Below are 14,092 nucleotides of genomic sequence, written 5' to 3' on the forward strand. Positions count from 1 at the left end.
TTTTGGAAGGGGGCAATATGGATATTTGTCTATACATGTTGGTAATGGGTTTTGCTTTTTTGTGTTTTTAATAAGAGGATGAGTTGGGGTGACTGAGAAGGGATAACTTTGTTAATTACAACAAGTAATTTTTCTTTAAAGAAAAAAATATAACTTAAAAACTCAGGAGTATTTGTATATAATTAGGTTTCCTAACCAAACTTAAATTTGGGTTGCTCTGGCATTGGACTAAATTATTATGAAGTTCAATCCATCTCAAAGGCTTTTTGAACATCATTGTCTAGGAATAAGGTGAAATCTGGGGATGTGAAAACAGGTTTTCTTTTTGTGGGAAGCTAAGGTCTTGTTTTTATTATCATAAAAGTTGAGAGATAAATATGTCCATGGAAGAAGTTCATGGAAAAATCAAAAAATGTTATAGGGTTGGCAAAAGATCAAAAACAAAGGGGAAATGGAAATATACTGATCATGCTTCCTCACCTATCAATGGAATAAAAGTACATGTTGTTTCATGTGATCAGAATGTAAGAAGTTACTATAAATACTTTATTTTCTGACATGTTATAGGTAGTAATGAAATTCCAGAAACCATCATCACCATTCCTAGGGCTCAGTGCTGCTCTCCTCCCAACCTCTTCTGCTATTAGCCGCATATTACCACTGTTCTTCAACATGTACCTTTAAAGATCAGTATCAGAGACTAACTGGTAGATAGCCTACTATTCCTATGTCTGATCTTTGATTAGCAGTGTTTTAATTGTCTTACTTTGACTTAATTTTAACTTCAGCAGGAAATCAGAAAAATTAACTTTGGGCTGTGTAGTTATCATTGCATGTAAGAATAATTTTCCTAAACCAAGGAGTTTTATACACACACACACACACACAGAGGAAGACACATCCTAATAATTCTATTGTATGAAATTTGAGTAAGGATTTCAGGTAATTAAAAGATTTTTGCAGAATGCTCAGCCTAAAACCAATTAGAACAAAGTTCATATTATTTATAATTTATAATATAATTTATAAATTTATAATTTAGAGAGGAAACCAGCTGCCATAGAGGATAAAGTGCTGTGTCCAGAGTTGGGAAACTGAATTCAAATCTACCCTCAGATACTAACTAACTGTATGACTTTAACTTTCTGTTTTCTTACAAAGGAATAAAAAGTTCTTATGAGGATAAAATTACTTATTATTTGTAAAGTGCTTAGCACTCTGCTTAGGTTTAATAAATGCTCATTCCCTTCCTTTATACTAGATTAGTCATGCTAGACTCATGTGAAATATAATGCACATATCTAACACAGAGAACCAGATATATTACTTTTCATTGTATAATACAATAAACCGTCTACTGAAATCTTACTCATTACTCTTTGAGATTACTACATTCTTTTATTCTATATCAGTGGAGTATAAGCTACCAAATTGGTCAGATTTCAAGGATGAGCCTAATGGTAGAGTCTGGATCTATCCTTCAAGATTTGGTTAAGCTTCTCAAAAAGTCTTCTGGTTGGCAATCAAGAAATGCATATTTGGGCTACAGCAGCTCATGAAAAACTTTCAAGTAAGTCATGAAGGGGTTGTGATCTATATTGATCAGATAGAGTACTCAGCCAGTAAAATCATGAATATTTTTAAAAATATGAATATTTATAGTGGTTAAGATTTCTTTTTTTTTTTAAATTTTATTTTATTTAATAATAACTTTGTATTGACAGAATCCATGCCAGGGTAATTTTTTACAACATTATCCCTTGCACTCGCTTATGTTTCGTTTTTTTCCCCTCCCTCCCTCCACCCCCCCCAATATGGCAAGTAGTCCTATATATGTTAAATATGTTGCAGTATATCCTAGATATAATACATATTTGCAGAACCAAACAGTTCTCCTGTTGCACAGGGAGAATTGGATTCAGAAGGTAAAAATAACTCGGGAAGAAAATCAAAAATGCAAATAGTTCACATTCGTTTCCCAGTGTTCCTTCTTTGGGTGTAGCTGTTTCTGTCCATCATTTATCCATTGAAACTCAGTTAGGTCTCTTTGTTATAGAAATCCACTTCCATCAGAATACATCCTCATACAATATCGTTGTCGAAGTGTATAATGATCTCCTGGTTCTGCTCATCTCACTTAGCATCAGTCCATGTAGGTCTCTCCAAGCCTCTCTGTATTCATCCTGTTGGTCATTTCTTACAGAACAATAATATTCCATAACATTCATATAAGTGGTTAAGATTTCAATGGTAGTCACTACTCTTTTTCTTTACTATCCATACATATTAAGGTCCCAATTTATGGGTCAACCGGTGGCTCATATCTAGTCTATACTTTCAAAAATGTAACTTAGGGCTTAGCCTACTTATTGGTTTATGTTAAAAAATCATTTGTAGAAACTGAGTCATTTAAAAAATTTCAAATAGAATCTTCTTAAATTGGCAGCGAGAGGATCAGCTTTATTTTTCAGTGGAAAGTTTTTTAAATTTAAAATAAATTGTTTCATTGCTTTAACTTTTATTTAATTCAATAAAAATACTTTTGAAAATTAACTTTATCATCTGAAGCCAGGAAATAAGCTTTTCTCTAACTCAACTGGGTCCTGTCTGCCAAATGCAAATTAGACAGTTTCTGCACACGGGTCTTAACATAAACACAACTTGGCTGAGTTCTAAGCCATATTTTGGGAAACATTAGGATAGATAATCATTTGGAGGAATTGGATTAGACAGCATGACTACTCTTGCACTATGGCAGAGATTAGTCTACATTACCTGGAAGTCTATTATATCTATTTCTTTCAATGAATTCTTTGTTAATAATCAAGTAATACTCATTAGTGGAGCTTTATAAATGTATATGACGGTATCTGAACATTTCAGTCTAATTCTGTATCAGTGAAGAAACTGAAATACAGAAAAGTTAAATAACCTGTCCAAAGTCACATAGCTAGCAAGTATCTGAAGAAGGATTTAAACTCAAATCTCCCTGACTTTGAGTTTTATAATTCTACCCATTAGTCTGATTCCCTCATTAAAAAAAAAAAATAGAACATAAGAACAAGTTACATGATTTGCTTAAGGCCACTCATCTAGTTTGTCACCAATCAGAACTAAATTCTAAGTCTCCTGATTCTAGGTCCAGTGGTCTTTCTATTTCACCATTTTTGTTGTTGTTGAGTCATATCTAATTTTTCATGGACCCATTTGAGGTTTCCATGGAACGGACACCATAATGGTTTGTCTTTTTTTTTTTTTCCTACAGCTTATTTTACAGATGAGGAAGCTAAGATAAATAGGTATAGTGACTTGCCCAGGGTCACACGGGTAGTATTGAAAACAAATTTGAACTTAGGAAGATGAGTCTTCCTGATTCCAGGCCTGGCACTCTATCCACAATGCCATCAAGTTGTCCTTAAATGTATAGGGCATTTTCGCTTTGTTCAGATTTAGGGTCACTAATGTGTCCACAGAAGATGACAGGGCATGATTTCTTTGGGGTATCATATTCAAGGGAGAAGTCAGAGTTTGAGAATGCAGAAAAGAAGAAACAAATACCACAAGTCCATGTCAGCTAACTTTGGACTTCAATAATTTTTAAAAAGAAAATTATGAAAAAAAAACAAATTAAATTTATTTTTGAGCCAATTTTTTTTAGAAAGTAAAAAAAAAAAAAAAAAAGAAAAAAAATGTTGTATTCAAGTCAATCCTCTTTCAGATTATTTCTACCTCTAAATCCTGAGTCTGTGACCAGTGGTTTAGCGAGATAAGCATTTGCATTAAGGAAGCTGATTTCCTCTGAAACCGGATGGACCCTGTGATCCCTCATTAAAGCCACTTCTTTTTGTGGCAGTATGTGTCATTCTTGTGGTATTTTGGTTATCTTTATTTGCTATTATATCATTGCTAGACATCAAAGATGAGGTAATAACACAAATCAATGAATTTTCTGGACCTATAACAAGAATCATAACTTCCACAATTATTTTTTAATCTTGCTGGGTAATATGGACTAGACCTATGATTTCATTGGTGTAGGGATTCTCAGTGCTAATTTAGATTAGATTTTCTCTGCTGTTTCTATTCTGAGTTTGTATGAACATTAAAAAATTAAGTGACTTGCTCAGTTATCCGACATATGTTGGAGAAAATATTTGAATCCAACTGTTAGTGACTCTGACTACAACTCTCTATGTATTAACATTATACTATCTTTTCCTTTGATAACACATGAGAACAATATTATCACTAAATATCATAATAAAGTGGATATTGTTGAGATATTCTCTAGGATAATTCATATTTTAAAATAAAGTTTTAAATCATATGAATACAGAAGAATAAGTATGGAGATAACCTATTATTGGGGTGCCAGCAGCAAAATAAGGGTATTTAAGCTTCTTCTTAAGTCATTCTTCTTCATTCTCCATATATACTAAGATCCAGTTGAGGAATACAACCAATTTATGTCAGCTAGTGACTCATGTTTCATCCACGCTTTTAAAAATGTAGCTCAGAGTTCAATCCATTAGTTTATATTAAAGCCCACGTGTAGAAATTAAGTCCTTATTGTATGTATTATGAAGGAAAAATACACATACACATACATGCATGGGCAAATCCATAGGCAAGCACAATTTCTGTCTTCCTCAGGCTTTATTTACTTATTAGTTTGTATATTAAAAAGAAAAAGAATCCAGGGTAATAAAGTACTGTATCTTAGTCAAGAGGGAGGTAGGTGACAGTGAATGGAGTGCTAAGTCTGGAGTGAAGATTCATTTTCATGAGTTCAAATATGGCCTTAGACGTTTATTGGTTGTGTGATCCTGGGCAAGCTACCTAACTCTGTCTCAATTTTCTCATATGTAAAATGAATTGAAAAAAGAAGTGGTAAAATACTCCACTGTCTGTGCCAAGAAAATTCCCATATTCCCACAAAGAAATAAATACGACTGAAAAATGACTAGATGACAATTCAACTAATTTATTCTTATTTAGTTATTTATTTTTGCTGAGGCAATTGGGATTAAGTGACTTACCCAAGATCACACTGCTACTTAGTGTTAAGTGTCTGAGACCAGATCTGAACTCAGGTTCTCCTGATTTCAGGGCTGGTACTCAATCTATTGCACCACATAGCTGCCCCAATTAATTTATTTTTAGAGGAAAAAACTGAAGCTCACAAAAATAAAGCAGTTTGTCCCATATCACAATGGCCAAGGGCAAAGGCAGGCTTAAAACCCAAGGCTCCTGACTCAAAAGCACATTGGCACTTTCCACTGTACCACAACCTTAGTTTATATATACGTGGTTATGTATCTCATATTATTTTGACTTTCTACAACACTGATCGTCAGAAATTGACTTCAAAAGGACTTTCAATAGCCAACTAAAGTCAACCTCAATAAGATCATGTTATAATTCAGTTATAGAGAATATATGGGCAAATTCCTTTCTTGGGAAAACTACTTTAAATTATTGGGGAGAAGTGATTTCAAAGAACAGGGCATGGCAATGCAGAATATATAAAAGAAAACAGGAATCTTGATAGATAGCAACTAATAGACAAAGAAGAAGTGATTTTAATAAAAAGCAATCTCATTGGTAAGGGAACTAAGTAATATTTCTGTCAGAAGAAAATACATCAGGATTCATTTGTTATCAGCCTAGACAGCAGCAGCAGCATTGCTAATGCATGATTAAATGAAATAAGTCCTAGTTTTCTTTTAAAGTGGTTAGTCCCTTTCCTAGAAACTATGATTAAAATGAGGGTCACAAACTCTTGGGATCTAAGACCTAAGAAGGCCTCTCACAGCCAACTAGTCCAAGGTTTACCTAAATAAGAATCTCTTTTACTGCGGAGGCCTCCTGTCTCTGCCTGAGTAAGATAGACCAAAACCCCCAGAATTTGATCCCAAATATACTTAAATTGTAAATGAGGGAACAATTAGATAAGCTTGAACTCTCCACCTTGCATCACAAATGAAGACCTGCACTTTGAGCTCACTAAAAACAAATTAGGTAACCCGAATGCTGGATTTCCTGAACTCGATTGTAATGTTTTGATTCTTATTTAGAGAAAAGTTCAAGATCAGAGGATTTGTAATTTCAATTTTCCCTGAGAGAAGAAGATGACATGTTTATTTCATAGTTCTGATCCCATCATCATAGTAACCTGCTTTCCTTTTCTGAACAGAATATTCTCATTTGGCCAAAATAAATGTTAATTTAATTTTTAGGACCTTTCTTTAGGCTTGCCTATTTTTCAAAGATTGGTTTTGTGCTGCCATCCTGTGGAAAAACTGAGAAATAGCTCCACTGAGTCCCAAGCAAATTAATTGAATTCTTCCACAGGGTGGTGATGGAGGCAAAGATAGAGCATCACTTACTAGGTCAAACACTGTCAGAAGGGGAGGGAAAAAAAAAAAAAAAAAATTTAAGACACACAAAAAATTTCCTTGGGACCAGCAGAAAGTGCTGTTCTTACCATGATAGAAGGAAGTCTTTCAATTTGTAACAACTAAAGAAAATCCTCCCTTTATTCTAGGACAAGGAAAATAGTCAGGAGTCATATTGAAGCAGCAATTTCTTTGAGAAACCTTAGTGAAAGTCTCCCAGAGAAGATCTGCTGAATGCCAGTTGCTCTGATCAGGAAAATTGCTGCTATATCCCCCAAATCTATTGTTTGTCAGTCTTATTCTATAGGCCCTTATCTTTCCTGACCAGATTCACAGACTTGGTCCCATTCATTTTACCCACTTATCTTAGAAGGATCTAAGATGAGAAAAGGGACTCAAAGACCTTCTAATCCAGATCATTATTCAGATCAGGAAACTGAGGTCCGGACAAATTATGTACTTTAAACTAGGTCACCCAGGAAGCAATCATGAAAAGCAAGATTTAAATCCAGTTACTCTGACTTTAGGACTGCTGTTTACCTTGTGCCATATTTTAAGTCCACAATGGATTAAAAGGCTTTTAAATTGTCATCCTACAAAGGACCATACTGATTCTAGAAGGGTAAGGGAATTTTGCTATGAGTAGACACTGAATTTTGAAGAACACATATTGATTCATAACGCCATATATATTGAGAGTTTGGCTTTCAGTACAGGCCCTAAGAAAATTTGTGAAATATGGTAAAGATACCATTCCCCTATCTGTATTTCCCATGATTTTATTCAAAGAACTGATTAGGTTGGGCATTTCAGGATAGTGAAGAGCAATTCTTTCAATACATTGAAGATACTATTACATAGGGAACTCCAACTTTTGCTTAAAGGCTTGATTTATGTTGTTAGTTATGATAAAGAATCAAAGTACAGTGTTCTGAGACAATTAAACCTATATGTTTTAAATTCAAAGGTCATTCCTCTTCATTGATACTTTGCTAGGTTCAATTAAATTTACTATTCACAATCATAGAAATTACTATTTAGAATCATAGAAATAGAACCAGAAAAGATAATAGAGGTAATCTCATCCAACCTCTTAATTTTTCAGATGAAGAAACTGAATCACAAAAGTGAAGTGTCTGAACTAAGCTCACACAAGTAATAAAGAGTGGAACTGTAGTTTCAATTTAGGTCCTATGTCTCTTAAAAACTTCACTCTTTTTATTTCATAGTACTATAATTTCTGGTATATGGTGCCAAAAGCTACATTAAGTTTCCTTAGTACAAAGATTAGGAACAACTGGCTATACCCTGCTAAGAAACCCTTTGCCATTTATATGGCATATAATATCCATAGCAGAGATTTGTTTCTTTAACTTGTTTGAAGTCAATAAACATGTATTACATGTTTACTATATGCCAGACAGTCATGTAGGCACTAGGATTACAAATACAATCCAAAAGAGAGTCCTTGCCATTTAGAAACTGACTTTCTAATGGGAGAAGACATCATATAAAAGGAAGATGAAAAGGTGGGAGGGAGAAAAAGGATACCTATGCAAGTGCATGATAGAGAAAGTCAAGAATTAAGACTAGCTGAGAAAGAAATGAAAAAATTCCTGGACCATGTTTCCTCCTTAAAATTGAAGTTCTCAGATGAACCAGGTAGCTAGAAGAAGAGGCCACAGAACAAAGTATATATACTTTCAAAATGGAAAGCACTACATAAAAATACTACTTTTTAAAGTGTATTCTTTCCTAGTAAAAGCAGCTAGATGGCTTAGTGGACAGAGCCCTGAGGTTAGAATCAGAATGACTTATCTTCCTGATTTCAAATCTGGCCTCAGACATTTACTAGCTGTGTGACTTGGGCAAGTCACTTAACTCTGTGTGCCTTAGTTTCCTCATCTGTAAAATGAGCTTGAGAAGGAAAAAGCAAACCACTCTAGTATCCTTGCCAAGAAAGCTACGAAGAGTCAGATGCAATTTAAATAACACAATAAGAACAATGTGCTGGTAAGAGTTGTCACAGCAATAACTTCCTGATAAGGAACATTTACCTAAAACAACTTGTTTTTTTCTCTTCTCCTGCATCCCTCTCCGTTGGCCCATCTAAGATATTTTTTAGACTCAAGCTCAAATCTAGACTGTCCACTTTTCCATTTGAGTTCTAACTGGTAAAGAAAATAAAAGGGCCAACAATTTTCATGGAGCAGAGATTTTTCCACTGCCCTTCAAATGTTCACTGAAAACCTTTTTCCAGCCAATTTTAGAGTTTTGGAATTTGTGTCATTTGGCTTACTGACTTAATTTTAAGGTGCTTACATAGGCATAAATGCTATGCTTTATCACTTTTCCACAATCCTTGGTTAAACTAGTATCTTTAAAAGAAAAGAAATAGGTTGCTTTCTATTTGGGAGTTGTCTGTATCTACCTCTAGGCCTAGTTATCCATAGTTTGACATGAGGATTTTGTTTTTTTTTTCTACTTTGTGAACCAAGTTTAATTTTTTACATAAATATTTGCCATATTATTTTGAAAAGCTTTTATTTTTTATTATTGAGATAACTATATTTGGTACAAAAGTCATAGCAGCATAGCCCTCCAGCACTTTTTCTGATGTCAGAGTAGTACAGAATCTGAAGACAGTAATACTTGTGTTCAAATAAGGACACAGATACTAATTGTGTGACTCTGAAGAAATCTTTTAAATCTGTTTGCCTCAGTTTCCTAATCTGTAAAATAACAATAATAATAACTACCTCTTAGGGATATTGTGAATATCAAATGAAATTGTCTTTGTAAAGCTTAGCATATGTGTTAGCTCTGATGATTATGGTATTGACCTCAAAATTAATACAGCATTATCATTTTGTTTAGTCTAGCAACTATTACTCCTTTTTAGTTCCTCAGTATGAGGTTTCAAGATGTAATTCTCTGAGTACATCTCTATGTACATAGCATTCATACATCAAACCAAAAACTTCACAGGTATAATGTAATAGTTACAACTGGCTTAGATATAAAAATATATCAAGCAGACTGGCCAAATGGGCAGTAACAGATTCAAGTAGGGAAACCGTAGCTGAGTCTCCAAATAATTTATGTAAAATAGCTAAGAAGGAAGTTTAAGTCCAATGAACTAATACTGGGTTTTAAAAATGTCACACAAAATGATTTTCTATAAGGAGGTAGATGCTTCTGTTTGGGGTATTCTCTTTAAAAGAGTTTTTTTTCCCTCCTAGGAAATCAAGATTTTATTGCACTTTTACTTTCAAGCTGGATGTCAACCAAGAAAGATGGAAAAAGGAAAAAAAAAGTTGACAACCAAAATATTACAGAAAATCATACACAGAAATAGAAAATGTGTATTTGCTCTTCTGTCTCTCCCTCTGGTATGATGGGATCAGATTTGAACACATACCCATTTGCAAGTGGGAAGTTATGTTTTTAAGCTGTTGAATCTTTTTGCCAGGGTTTCCAAAGATGAAATCTGTATTATCTATATTCGTGATGGCTTAAGAAGGAAGAATATTTTTAATTTTATTTTTAGTGTCACATTTTGAAAATTATTAATTTTCTTCTACCAGGTTTCTACACTTAGGCTTTAAGGATTTGTACCTTCTATTTATTATTATTATTGTTCTTCCCCCTCTTCTTCCCAAAGAAAGCTTTATGCCTTCTATTTTTATTATAGCTGCTGTGTTTCTTCCATGTACATTTCAGTCTACATTCATGCTAATCTTACATTATGTTTTTCCAGAGATCATATATTATGTCTGCTCAGTACCCTAAAAAACTATAACGAGAACTAAAGCTTTATTCTTATAAAAATACCTCACTAATAGGAAAATGACATTTTATGAACTGTTTCAGATATTCAAAGGCTATAACAGACAAGCTAAGGAAAGCTGAAAAGACCTATCATGCAGGTTAGAACCATACCTTGAGATTCAAAATGTGAGCTTCAGTACATGAGTGGGCTGAATCCTGAGTGTGTCTATACATATACATGTATATTTGTGTGTATATATATATATATATATATAGATAGATATAGATATAGATATACACACATATCTATGTCTATCTGTGTATTCTTATATACATGTATATAATATAGTCTTAATATCTTTAAACAATTTTTTTTGCCATTTTCAAAAACTTTTACTATCTTTTTATATTGGAATTAAAGAATACTGAGTTTCTAACTTAAGAAGTTTGATCATTGACTAAATTCAGAGATGAGAAAAGTTTACCTAAAGGCAATCAGTAACTTCCTCTTCATCAATTCAATATCCTTTTCTTAGTTATTGTCTTCCCTATTTTTCTGTAGCATTTTATACTACTGAATTTGAAATATTCTTTTCTATTAGTTCATATGGCAGATCACTACTCCTATTCTCTTGGTCCAAATGATCTAATCCCATCAACACTTACTGGGCACAAGTTTAAGCAAAACACCGTATTAGGCACTGGGGATATGATGAAAATTGAAAGTCCTTTTTTTCCCTCAGAAGTTGCCATTCCTCCCTTGTCACCATAGTCAATTCTGTCTTTTTCAATGAATTCCCATCCTCCTTCCATTCGCTAAGTGCCAATATCCCTTTGCCTCAGCCCTAAACCTTCTTCTCCTATAACCTTTTATTTTGTGAATTTATCCAGTCCCATGGCTTCAAAGAATCAACTTTGTAGGATTTCCAAATTTTTGTGTTTGGTTTTGCTATCAATAACTACCATTTATATATAATGCTTTAAAGTTTTCAAAGCACTTTATGTACATTATTGCATTCATTTGTTACAAAGAATCCTCAAAGGAGGTCCTATCATCAGTTTAACACAAGGAAACTGAGATCAAGAAGTGTTGTGCCAATGATTTGCTCCAGTTCATACTAGCGAATCACTGAAGCAGGTTTAAATGCAGTTCTTTTGGACCCCAAATTCAGTGCAGAAACCAATATGCTACCTAGCTAGTTCATCTAGTTCCACTTCCATATTTCCAGTTGTCTGTTTCTATCTAGACATCTTACCAACATCACAAACTGAATCTGTTCTGAACTCATTTTATTTCCCCCTAAACTACAGTCCTCTTCATGACTTTCTCATTTCTTTTGATTAGCACTGTTGCCATAGATATCTATGCTCACGTTCTCAGAGTAACCTTTGATATCTTCTTTTCTTTTGATTTTTATATCTGATCCTTGACAAACTTCTACCAATTCTACCTCTGAAATGCACTTCACATCTGTCCCCTCCTTTCTCTCCTCACTGCCACCTTAATTTTTGCTAATTACTTCTCATTTGAACCATTGCAATAATCTTGCAACTGGTATCCTCATCTTTATTCTTTGTCTTACAACACATTGAAAATGAAGATGGATTAATTTTTCTTTAGAATGACTAACCAAAGTAGTTCTTTTTTAAAAACACCGCCCCCCCCCCAAACAAACAACATCTTAGTGGTACTTCTATCAATTAATTGTCCAGATTCATTAACCTAAGATTCACACTTAAGTGCTAGGCAGATATTGATATTGAAAAGACATTTGCAGATTGATAGATTTGAGTCTAACCTATTATTCAGCTTTGTCTTCCCATGCCAGCTACATTCTAGTCAAATTGAATTCTTGACTGCTCTGAATTCACTGGATGCTTTAAAATGTAGCATTCTAATGAAGTGCTTACAGAAGCAATTGGGAGCAATGGAAATATCACTGATTCTGGGGAAATAGGGTTTAAGTTCACATCTCTCCAGTGATTATTACTTGTATTACACTGAACAAAAAATGGAATCTCCTCCAGATAAAGTTTTCACATCTATAAAAGGAAATGATTGAACTACATGGCTTTTGAGTTTTCTTACAGTTCTGGACTTATGACTCAATGATTCTATCTAAGCAAGGAACTTTGTAAGAGTAATAATTGTAGTAGTAATAAGAACAACTTTAATGACGTTAATAACAAGAAGGAATACAAGTCTATGAAATCAGATTATTATGGATCTTATACTAGCATCAGTTTTGAAGATCAATGGGAAAAACAAGTAACCAAGCATTTATTATATGGCTACTGGGTACAAAGAAATATCAGGTTCTGGTATACAAAGAGAAAACCAAAACAAGTCTTTCCTCTTCACAGGATGACATCCTGCTGGACTTAAGTTTTTGGCACTATATTTGTAATAACTCATTGGAAAAGACCCTAACATTGAGAAAAATTGAAGGCAAAAGGAAAAGGCAATGGCAGAAGATGAGACAGAAAGATAATATTATGGAAATAATTAATATGAATCTGGATAGACTTCAAGAAATAGTGGAGGATAGAAGGAATTGACATGCCATGTTCCATGGGGTCATAAGGAGTCATGAAACTGAACAATATCACATGATTAAAAAATAGTTAAAAAGTCAATAAACTCGAAAAAAATCAGAAAGACAGTTTGGCATTACTTCCAGGGGCATTCATCCTAGAGTCCATTGTTGTTTTAAAATATTTTGATAACATTTTAATATAATCAGTGTCCTTTTAATCTATGTATTTTATTTTGTGCATTTGGAAACATTATTTCTATTGAAGATCAGATTGCTAAAATGATTCATGACACACTCAAAAAGATTACTCACTCCTGGGTTAGAACAGTTATCAGGTTCCATAGCTGATCACCTTTTTGTTTGTTAATCTGAGTTCATGCAAATCCTGTGAAAGACTAGGTAAGGAGTGAAGGAAGTAATTTCTGAGTAAGTCAAACACTCCTAATCCAATGAAATGGCAGTGTAATAAAAATGCATATCAAATGGATTAAACTGTTTAACTCCTGGAAGTAACCTATGGTTTATTACTGGTTTTAGCATAATGCAGTATTTTATGACCCAGTTTTAGACACCAAGCTCTGGACTTGATCACACAATATAGCTTGTTATAGACAGGGTTGTCTCACTAAGCACTTTAAATACACATACCAAGAGTTTCATGAAGTCTGCTGTACTAGATAATCTTACCCTAAATTCCAAAGTTTGCTTATTCAGTCTGAAAGGTTTAGCTTTTAATAATCAAATAATACAAACGCTGAAACATACATGAAGAGTGAAATCTCCTTCATGGGGTTTCACTGTGCTTATCCACAAAAAATATATCTATTAGGAAAAATCAGATGTTTGGATGAAAAATGACATTATGTACAATTAAAAGATATGCACATCTGGATGTAACAGGCAGTTAGATGGCATGTTAGATAGAGTTTCAGACCAGGAGTTACAAAGACTCATCATTCTGAGTTTAAATCCAGTCTCAGATATATACTAGCTGTGTGACTGTGGGAAAGTCACTTTACCTTGTTTGCTTCAGTTTCCCCAATTATAAAATGATCTGAGAATAAAAAGTCAAACCGCTGCAGTATCTTTGCCCAGAAAGCTTGTGTCAGACACAACTAAATGATTGAATGACAACAAACCCAGAACATATTATCACATACAAATATTTCAGAATTTTTTTGTTCATTAGTATCTGAAATCTTAGTCTTTCTTACATTGTTGAACTCAAAGACAAATGAAGTCGTTTATTGAACTGTCTAAAAACCATTATATATTTTCATATTTAAATATGTATAGTATGTTGCATCTCCCACTCTCTCTTTCAGTCTCTCTCTGTTTCTGATCTCTCTGCCTCTCTCTGTCTCTCTGACTCTGTTTCTTAGATGA

General features: G+C 33.7%; 1 protein-coding gene across 3 annotated transcripts in view; it reads right to left on the reverse strand.

Moving 5' to 3' along the window:
• The window catches only part of LSAMP (limbic system associated membrane protein), a 781,204-nt gene that overhangs the window by 19,292 nt on the left and 747,820 nt on the right, over nt 1–14,092 (reverse strand). The window lies entirely within an intron of this gene.

This window comes from Antechinus flavipes, chromosome 3 (assembly GCF_016432865.1).
Source record: "Antechinus flavipes isolate AdamAnt ecotype Samford, QLD, Australia chromosome 3, AdamAnt_v2, whole genome shotgun sequence".
NCBI lineage: Eukaryota > Metazoa > Chordata > Mammalia > Dasyuromorphia > Dasyuridae > Antechinus > Antechinus flavipes.